Here is a 10,601-nt window from a genome sequence, read left to right as displayed (position 1 = left end):
AGAGTGAGGAGCAGAGGAGGTAAGATGTATGTTTTGTGATTGTAGATAACTTCTCCAGGTATACATGGACTCTATTTTTGGGATCTAAAGATGAAACTTTTGATATTTTCTGTATATTTGTCAAAATGATTTAATAAAATCTGGGGTGCAATGTATGAAATATAAGAACATACCATGGAACTGAGTCTGAAAATTCCAAATTGCTTGAGTTCTGTAACTCACATGGTATTGATAAAAACTTCTCTGCACCTAGAACTCCACAATAAAATAGGATTGTACAAAGAAAGAATAGATCCCTAGAAGATATGAGGATGACCATGTTGATTGCTACTAGACTGCCTAAGAGTTTCTGGGCTGAGGCAGTCAATACTGCCTGTTACCTGCTGAACAAATGCATGGTCAGGCTCATTCTTGAGAAAACTCTCTATGAGTTACTTCGAGGGAGAAAATTCAACATCACTCACCTGAGAGCATTTGGGTGCAAATGTTTTGTGCATAATAATGGTAAAGAAGCTCTAGGTAAGTTTGATGACAGAAGTGATGAGGAAATTTTCTTGGGTTATTCTCCACATAGTAAGGCCTGTAAAGTTTTTAATAAAAAAACTATGTATGTAGAAGAAAATATTCATGTTATCTTTGATGAATCTAATAATTTGGCTGAGAAAGGTCTATAGGATGAAGACTATGACATAAGACTCACTAGTGATGGAGTTCCAAAGGAATCTGAACCTCAATATGAAGATGGATCCGGAGAGCACAAGGAAATTGACAGTTGTGAGCATGTAATTTTTGCCCTATTTTTAAAATACTCCTAAAATAATCAAAAATAATTTTTTTTAATTGCTTTTATAGAATCTTAGGAGTCTCTTCTCTATTTTATTTTGGTTTGTTTGGTATTTAGTGGAAATTTTCATAATTAAAAATATCTTTAAATCATGAAAAAGGTCAAAAATATTTTATCTTTCATCTTTTACATTTTTAGACGTTAATTGCATTTTTAGCATCTAGTTTGTCACGACCAGAAATTTCCATCCTCGGGACCGTGATGGCGCCTAACATTTCACTTGCTAGGCAAGCCAACGTTAGAATAATTTATCCTTTTTAACAATTTAAATCTAATTAATGAAGAAGAACTGATGTAACTACCATAATCCAAATATAAATGCGGAAGGTAAAACTGTAAAAATATCTGCTACCAATTCCTGAACCTGGTGTCACAAGTGCACGAGCTTCTAGAGTAATACATACAAGGGTCTGAAATAAATACAATGTTGTCTGAATGAAAATACAAATCTAAATAAAATAAAGACGGGGACTTCAGGAGATGCGGGCGCTGAGCAGCTGTACCTCAAGTCTCTGCAGGCTGTCCAATCCGAGCTCTCTAGTAGCCTCCGTTGGGACCGTCTCCAAAATCTGCACAGTGTATAGAGTGTAGTGTCAGTACAACCGACCCCATGTACTGGTAAGTACCGAGCCTAACCTTGACGAAGTAGTGACGAGGCTAAGGCGGGTCACCTACGCTACAACCTGAACGTAGTATATAATAATGACAAAAAAGTGGGAATATTGAACGGAATTAAACAGTCAATTGAAAGTCATAACCACACCCTCAAGAATAAACCAGCGTCGCCCAGAATTACCAATCTTTAATAATTTAGATACAACCATACATCTCATACTCCTCCTCCCTTATTTTCTCATAATAGCATAAACAACAGTGAATATAAATAAAAGTATTGCGGCGTGCAACCCGATCCCACCATATCATAATAACACAATCATAGTTCACCTTTATGCCATCAAACAATCCACCCTTATTACACCTGTTGTGGTGTGCAACCCGATCCTACCGTATCACAATAACACAATCATAATTCACCATTATGCTACCAAACAATCCACCCTTATTACACCTGTTGCGACGTGCAACCCGATCCCACCATGTTAACATCAAGTGCTCAATATACATAGTAAATTCACAATTCAAATTATGGAAATCCTCCACAATACTTAAACACCAAACCGAAATAAATAGGAAACTTGTACGTCATGAAAGTTCACATAAGTAATACTACACAGCGAGACCAATTCAGAGTATAGCAATAAACCAGCGTAAGCAAATAATAGGAGATAATGAAACTATGGAAAGAACAATATCATGAACAAGAGGAAACAATGTCAAACAAGTATCAATTAGGCATGGGAACACAATTAGAGCATGTAACATTTAAGACAGGGAAGGAGATAATATGAGAAAAGCGGGAAAACAAGGAAAAACAGATAAATTGGCAGCGCATAAGTACTCGTCACCTCACATATACACCACTCACATGAATTTCACATAGCAAATAGTCTGAGGGTTCCTAATTCCCTCAAGACAAGGTTAGACACAACACTTACCTCGCTCCAAAGACCACTCACTGCTCAATCACAACTTTGCCTTTCAAACCATCCTCCGAACCAATAATATCTAGCAAATTACCAATCAAATGATTCAAAATAAGCCTTAGGGATCACCCACGATTGCAAAAGATTCAATTTAGGTCATTATTAAAAAAGTCAACAAAAGTTAACTCCCAGGCTCGCTTGGTCCAAATCCGAAATTCGGACTAAAATCCTATTATTCATTTACCCCCGAGCCCGGTTACATAATTTATTTTACAATCCGACCCCAATTTGAGGTCTAAATCCCAATTTCTCAAAAATCCCTAACTCTACCCAAATCCTCAAATTTTCACCATGAAATCACTAGATTTTAGGTTTAAAACTGTGAAATGTAATGAAAGATTGAAAGAAAATGGGTTAGAATCACTTACCAATGATTTGGGGAAGAAAGAGTCTTGGAAAAATAGCCTCTAATGTTTTAAGTTTTGAAAATTTGAGAAATGAACCAAAAATCTCGTCTAAGTCATATTTGTTCAGCTGCAGATGTCGTATTTGAGAAAGGTGCCCTAGGCCAGCAGTCATCGCAAATGGGAACAAGTGTTGGCAAATGCGAACAGGAGAGGATCGCAAATGCGACCAAAACTTCGCAAGTGCGAAGATCCACCCCCACTCCCCCAAGTCCACTGCTCGCAAATGCGATGGTTTCTTCGCAAATGCGAGGCTCGCATTTGCGAGCCAGATCTCGCAAATGCGAAATCTGCAGGTCTGATGCATACCAGCTATGATTTCTAAGTTCAATTCACTCCATAGCCTATCCGAAACTCACCCGAGCCCTCGGGGCTCCAAACCAACTATGCACACAAGCCTAAAAACATCATAGGAACTTGCTCGCGCAATCAAATCGAACACCAAATCAAATAAAATTTTCAAGAATACTTTGAAACTTCTATTTTCACAACCGGACGTCTGAATCATGTCAAACCAACTCTTTTTTTCACCAAATTTCACAGACAAGTCATAAATATAATAATGGACTTGTACCAGGCTCCGAAACCAAAATACGGACTCGGTATCAACAAGACCAAACATCAGTCAATCCTTAAAATCACTAAACTTTCAAACTTTTAATTTTTCATCAAAATTTCATATCTCGAGTTAGGGACCTCGGAATTCGATTTCGGACATATGCCCAGGTCCCAAATTACGATACGGACCTACCGGGATAGTCATAATATGAATTCGGGGCTGTTTTCCCAAAACGTTGACCGAAGTCAACTTAAATAAATTTTTAAGGCAAAATTCTTATTTTTATCAGTTTTTTAACATAAATATTTTTCGGAAATACACCCGGACTACGCACGCAAATCGAAAAAGGCTAAAAATGAGATATTTAAGGCTTCGGAATACAGAATTAGGTTTTAAATTATAAGATGGCCTATCGAGTCATCACATAGTTGCACATTAATTGCATTACTAAAACATAAAATCCCAAAAATACTTTAAGACATTTTTGCATAACGTTTACAATGTTAGTTAAGGAGTAGGTAAATTAGATTGAATAGGTTAATTATGTGAAATTGGATCTAATTATGCGTTAGAATTTAAAAGTGACTAAAAGTTGGATTTAAAAGAAGAAATGAGAAGCATGGTTGCTGAACTCAACAGCTCGTTTGGGCCAATATATGAGCCCATTTTTCCTTTGAACCCAATTACCAAATACCCGCCATAACTAACTGCACTCGGTCCACTTCATCAGGTCTCCAAGTGACCCCAAACGACGTCGTTTCAGGCTCGTTTAATCTATACCATTTATCTTCATTGATCCAACGGTCGCGAATTGATTCCCCCTTCCCCTTAAAACTGTCCTAAAGGCCCCAAACCCGACCCCCAAAGATCGTCCCTCACCCCTGGTACCTCATCTCTCACCCTCAGCCTTAGACCGCCGCTAGAAATCACCCACGGCGGTGGCTCACCACAAAATCTCCCCAAATTAACACAAAACAATCCCCAATCCATCCTCATCCCTAATCCATCGTTATCTTCCCCTAAAAACCAATCAAACTCAACGATTTTTAGATCTGAGATTCCAAAAAACCCTAATTTCATCCCCTTTCTAATTTCTTCAATAATCGTCGATTCGTTTTGGCTCAAACTCACGTGAGTCGATTGCTCTTGACGAGAGTAATCGATTTATGTTAGTTTCGGCTCATTTCAAATCCCCCAAGGTCCGTTCCAAATACAGTCAATCGGATAATTCTTGTCAAAATCGCTTTTGTCATTTCGATTAGGGTCTGTCCAGATTCTCTCCATACCTCTTGCCGACAGTGATAGCCCGATAGGTATACTTCTTTTTCTTTATTTTTTATTCTCAGATCGCACCTACCTAAATCACTGAATTGTGGTCGATTGTTAATTGTTTGTTTGATTAAATTATATGTTATAGATTAGTTTAGGTTAATTAAGAGCATATTTTAGTTTGCTTTGATTATACCTAATTGAATTTTCTAAATTGTCATTTAAATTGATAGTTGTTTGTTTAATGTTGCATCGATAGTTGGTCTGTTAGTGTGTTCTTTCATATGTTTAGCATACTTTAGATTAGTTAGGATTTAAGATCCATTAATTCTATGTTAGATTAATAGTTCAGGTGCATAACAGTTAGTTTAATCGCAAATTTGTAGGCTAAATGATCTGTATTAGTTAATTACATGTTTAAATTTGGTTAATCACCTAAATTGGGTTGGATTTTGAATATTGTTTGCTTTGCTGTATTTTTCAATCTGTTTAAGCTTCTTGTGATAGCTGTTTGTAATTACTGGAAGTACTAGGGGACTAAAAGAAATAAGAAAATCATCGAATCTTTCTGTTTAGCTATTAAGAAGGTTCTAGAAGAGAGTAATAGGGACTAAAAGGAAATAAGACAAGGAGATTAGGTCAAATGAGGGACTTAAGGGTTCACATACAGAAAAAGTGGGAAAGCTGGAGAGAAAGAGAATAATCTAAAGGGGACAGCTGTCCAAATATGTTAAAAAGATGTTTTTCCCCATATTTTTCAGGGCTGTCACATTCTCTGCACATTCTCTCATTTTTCTGCATATAAGGCACACTCATACTCTCATTTTGGACACACTCATTCTGCATTTTCAGAGATTTTTCCTCACTTTCACTCATTCTTCTGCCTGTACATTCTCACTGATTTTTTTGTTCCATACTCTCCTCTCCTCACACACGCCCATCTCACACTCAAAAGGCTGGAAACAAGTTATGAAATCCAGAATTTGAACTTCAAATCTGAATTACAAAATCTAAAAAAAATAGAAGAAAAACAGAAGAAAAGTAGTTTTAAAAAGATATCTCTATAATTGTTGGAAGCTGCAACTATTCATCTTTATATTTCTGGTTTTCTAAATATTTTTGGATCACAAGAGGCTGTTGATTCTATTGTTCCTGAGTTGCTGAGATCCAATTCCTAGTTTCAGACTTTTGCTTGGTTTTGTCTAGCTGATTTTCTGCATTTAGGTAATTCTGTAATCATCCAGTTTGAATCAATGAATGCAAATCTGGTGTTTTAAATTCTCTATCATTTGTTTGGTTTGCTTGTTTGATACTGCTTCCTTTTAGGTGTGTTGATGTTTGCCTTACTAGTATGGGTTGAACACTTTACTTGGTCTCGTTTTGTATATGAATGAATTTAAAATCAGCTTACATGCAGTAGTTTGACTAATTTGTGCTTATTGATGTAATATAGTTCAGATTGTTGAGTTGGCAGGTTTGATCACTAGTTGGTCAAACTCATTCAATGAAAAGACTAAACCCACAATGTTGGCTCAAGCGATTCTGCCACTACACTGTCAAGGAGGCAGCATAACAACTATATTTGTTTTAGACTTTTAGGCAAAACTTGTAGAGTCAATTGCGCATGCATACATGATTATCTATGTAATAGACCTATTTGGATTTCAAGTAGCAGTTTCTTCTTGTTAAATGTATTAATCTGTCGTAAGTGTATGGAAATATTAATCTGTACTACATTTTTGCCTTGCTTCATTGGGCCTGACAACAAGTTGACCTGCTTTGATTGGTTTCCTACATGACTGAAGTTTCCCGGCTCCAGTAGTAAGAGCGGCATGTCACTTTAATTGAAAAATCCTTGTCCCCGAAAAAAAGAGGTGTAACAGCTCTGGCGAGTCTGCTAGGGAAACGAACCCAAAACTTCTGGTTGAGGATTCATAATTGGAGCTTAGAATAACTGTTATGCTTGGTATTCTTGTGATTGTATGATATTACATGTTTGGGCCTAATGTGCTACTTGCCGCTCATTTACCGCTTTGATATTCTGTGAACTGTATATAAACTGTTATGCCACCCTTCTTCTCTCTAAGTCTTCTAAATCTTCTGGGAAGTGCACGCTGGCGTGGCTTCTTTAATATTAGAGTGTCATATCCCTAATTTAGAACGAGGATCGGATCAGTTACAAAGCTGGATGACCTTTTGGTTCCCGGTACGTTGCCCCCCTCGGCTCGAGTTGTCCATTCGGGTAAGCCAGGTCTAGAACAACACACCCTAGGATTAAAACCTAGAATAATATAGCCTCATGACGGATCCCTAGTAAGAATATTTTTTTACATCACGTGCATTTGACTTTGGGGACTCAACACAGGGGTTGGGTCCGTCTAGGACAAGTATACCCAAATTAAAAGACCAACCTGATACATTTTACGTGCTACTTGTGTATTTATTTATTTTGGCTTGCATGTTGACCGGATTCTAGAATAGGGTAAGAAAATCAAGAAAAAACCAAGAGTGAGGTAGGAAAGAGAAAGTTTACCCGGTTCTGAAAAATCGACGTATTTGAAAAATCCCGAAACTCTGCCAAAATTTTGAAAAACAAAAAAAAAAAAAGAAAAGTCATTTCAAAATGAGCCAATATTTTCAAAAGTAATATTTTTCCTATTGTGTCAAAACTTACCAAACTACAAGGGTTTGATTCTCACCGGATGTGAGATACGTGGGCAACCTTCATCGGGTTCGGCCCCGCTTTTGCAAAAATAATCAAAAAGATGAAATGCTGTAATTTGTCGTAAATAAAGTCAGGTGATGTCATTTTTGTTCAAATAGCTAAAAATGTCCCGTTAGCACGTCGGAAGGCCATTTTTTGCAAGAATAGCCACCTATGGTCCTTTTTTCAAATTTTAGGCCACTTAGCAGGCACAACCCTAAAATCTTCCCTTCCGAAGTACTGAAGGGCAGTATTTACAAAAGTAGACGTGTTTTGTTTTAACTTGGGTTTTGCAAAATTAATATTTTATGGTCAGCTTTAAAATAAATTTTGCATGTTTTAACCTAGTCACCCTATTTAAAAAATGTGCAGAATGAGCACTGTTCAAAATTTACCTGTGAGGGTTGTGGACCAGATCCCATTGACACTCCACAAGTGGTAGGAAGATTTGGAAAAATAAGGGAGAGACCGAGTCAATCGGTACTTGGGGGCGCTCACCGGACTATTGAAGATTTAACCTAGAAGTGATTTGATAGAGGCACCAGTGCCATTTTGGGACCCAGCCCACAATAGTTTTCACTTCTCGGATTTTGAGCTCACACCCACTCAGGAAGAAATGGCAGGCTATGCCGGGAGTACATAAGGATTGAGGCATAAGTATCTGGTATCTCCAAGGACCGTCACTCCCCATAAGTTTCTAGATTTACTGAAAATAGATAGACAGATTAAGACAGAACGTCTGGTGGGTGGAGTTGCACTCTTCATTTTCTATACCAGCGGTACGGGCATCGAGGGGAATTCGAGAACCCAGAAAGTGGACTTTGCAGTAAAGATAACCAGTTAAAGTGGGAGGTGCATAGATGCTTTGCCTTCATGGTAGAATTTTTAGGCATTTTGGTGTTTCCAAGTGAGGATTGGCATATTGACCTACGTCTAGCCGGAATCGTCCATGTTTTGACTATTCAGACCAAAAGCACCCCAGCACCTATGATTGTATCAGATATATTCTGAGCCTTGACCTTCCTGTAAGGCCGAGGCCAAGATTTTTGAGGGGTGCAATTTTTTACTATAGATATGGATGATCGAGCACCTTTGTCACCGTCCCCGGTACATGAATTATGGTTCTACCGGGAAAAGCTGCATTGAGGAATTTGGTACGCGGGTGATGGGATTTGTAATGCTAGAGGAAGTCAAGAATTGGATCACCCGCCTTCGTTCTTTGACCACAGATTAGATAGAATGGATATTGGGTTGGCTTCCCATCGATGAGATTGTTCATATGCCATCCATCGTCCCCTATTTCCTGTTGATGGGTCTCCGTAGTATCAGCCATATGCCCCATACCGAGTTTTGAGACAGTTGGAAAGATGTCAGACAGTTCCCAAAGATGTGGACCTTTGTATTCACGTGGTGGAAATCCGTTGTGATGCTCAATTTCCAGAAGATGTAGTCTGTCAAATTTGGAGCGAGTGCCAGTATTTGGGGGCAAACATTCGAGTACATGATTTGTCTAACGGCGAGGTTTTACCTGGGTATACTGCTTGGTATGGAAAGAGAGTCACGGTGAATGATGAATCCTAGAGGCCAGCTAAAAGGCCCCATGTTCAGGAATTTATTGATACAACACAAGAAAGGGTGGGCTTGGTTAGCCAAAGAGAAGGAATACCGGGCGACCATCAGCAAATTAGAGAATCAGGTCAAAACCATTAAATTTGAAAGTGGTTTGCAAGCTTCTGAAGATGAGGGAGAAAATAAACGGTTAGCCCGAGAAAATGAAGCCCTCCGAGCCCAACTCCGGGAAATGAGAATGGTCGCTGAGACGTATGTAAGAAGTGAAAGGGATCAAAAGATCATGGGCAACTTGAGGCAAAAAGTGCACGACTATGCGACCGATCTAACAAAGGCCGAAAAAGATTTAGCAAAATCTCGGGCAAGGATGGTCCACTTGGGAAAATATGCGGAAGAATAGACAAGGTTAGCTCGCCAAGCAAAGCAAAGTTACGACATAAAAGTCGCGTGTTTAAGGAAAGAGTTGGCCGCTCTCGAAAACGAAATGGGTCAACATGTAAAAGACTTCAAGACGGAGAGAAAGAACTGCTATGCATTGATTAACAAACTGGAGAAGAGTGTCAATTTTGCAAAATCGAAACAACAAGGCCATGCTAGTAGTGGAAGTTCGAGAATAATAGACTGGATGATTGCTCCAAGAGAAGAGTGCTATTAAGCTTATAATCAAAGAAATAGTTGACTATGCTGCAATGAAATGCTATGAGTGTGAGAATATGACTAGAGTTATGTTCTTTGCTTCAGTGCTATCTTTCGCTCGCCAGGTCATGGCCGACCTAGAGTTCCTTCAGGATGAGCTTGCAAGGGGCCCGCATCGAGACTGACTGATGTCCCTCGGGCCCCTGGAATAACGTTTGAGAGTCATCTGTGTTCTTAATTGTTCAGTCATCGAGTCTGTAGTTTACCTTTTTCTCGCATCGAGTCGGTTTGTCCTTCGTCCTTTTTGAGTCTGTTGTTATTTTACTTCAAGTTCTGTATGTTTTCCTTTTTAAAGTCAATTGTCAACATTTTCGAGTCCTTGTAATGAAAAACCCCAAAAGATTTTATTAATGAAATATTAAAAACTCCAAAAAAATTCTTTTCTTTTATTTTAGTTCCCTGAACTATATAATGGTCTGATTCATGCGGCGTCATGATACGTAGGCAATTTCCATCGGATGCGATCATAGCCATAATTAATCTGAGCGAAAATTAGCAAAAAACAAAAGAGAAAAGAATTGAGAGAAAGTAAATGAAAGGAAAAAAGAGTGACAAAAACAAAAAGAGAAAAAGAGAGAGTGACAAAAATAAAAGAGCTACAAAAACAAAACGAGGAAATCAAGAGTGATTAAAGAGAGGCAGAAATGGAAGACAAGAGTTACAGAGTGAAAAGGGACATTTAAAGGTCAGGATGAAACACGCAACTGTTGCAAACACTTGGTAGAAGCGTTTATTTGTTTAGGTGCATTGCATCCCAACGTGCGATTTCCTATCTGTTAAATGTCTCAAAACTAACAAGGTTTTTGTGTGTGCAAATTAGCTAGGTTCTGTTCAAGTGGTTGGTTTTGTTGGTAATATGGCTTCTCATCCCTATTTCACAAGATCCAAAGGAAAGGTTCCAATGGCCTTTGAAAGCAATCTCCATATTATCAACCCTGAGGATAGCCCAACA

This window comes from Nicotiana tabacum, chromosome 21 (genome assembly GCF_000715075.1).
Source record: "Nicotiana tabacum cultivar K326 chromosome 21, ASM71507v2, whole genome shotgun sequence".
NCBI lineage: Eukaryota > Viridiplantae > Streptophyta > Magnoliopsida > Solanales > Solanaceae > Nicotiana > Nicotiana tabacum.
The sequence above is the reverse complement of the archived record's forward strand: the minus strand, read 5'-3'. Positions refer to the sequence as shown.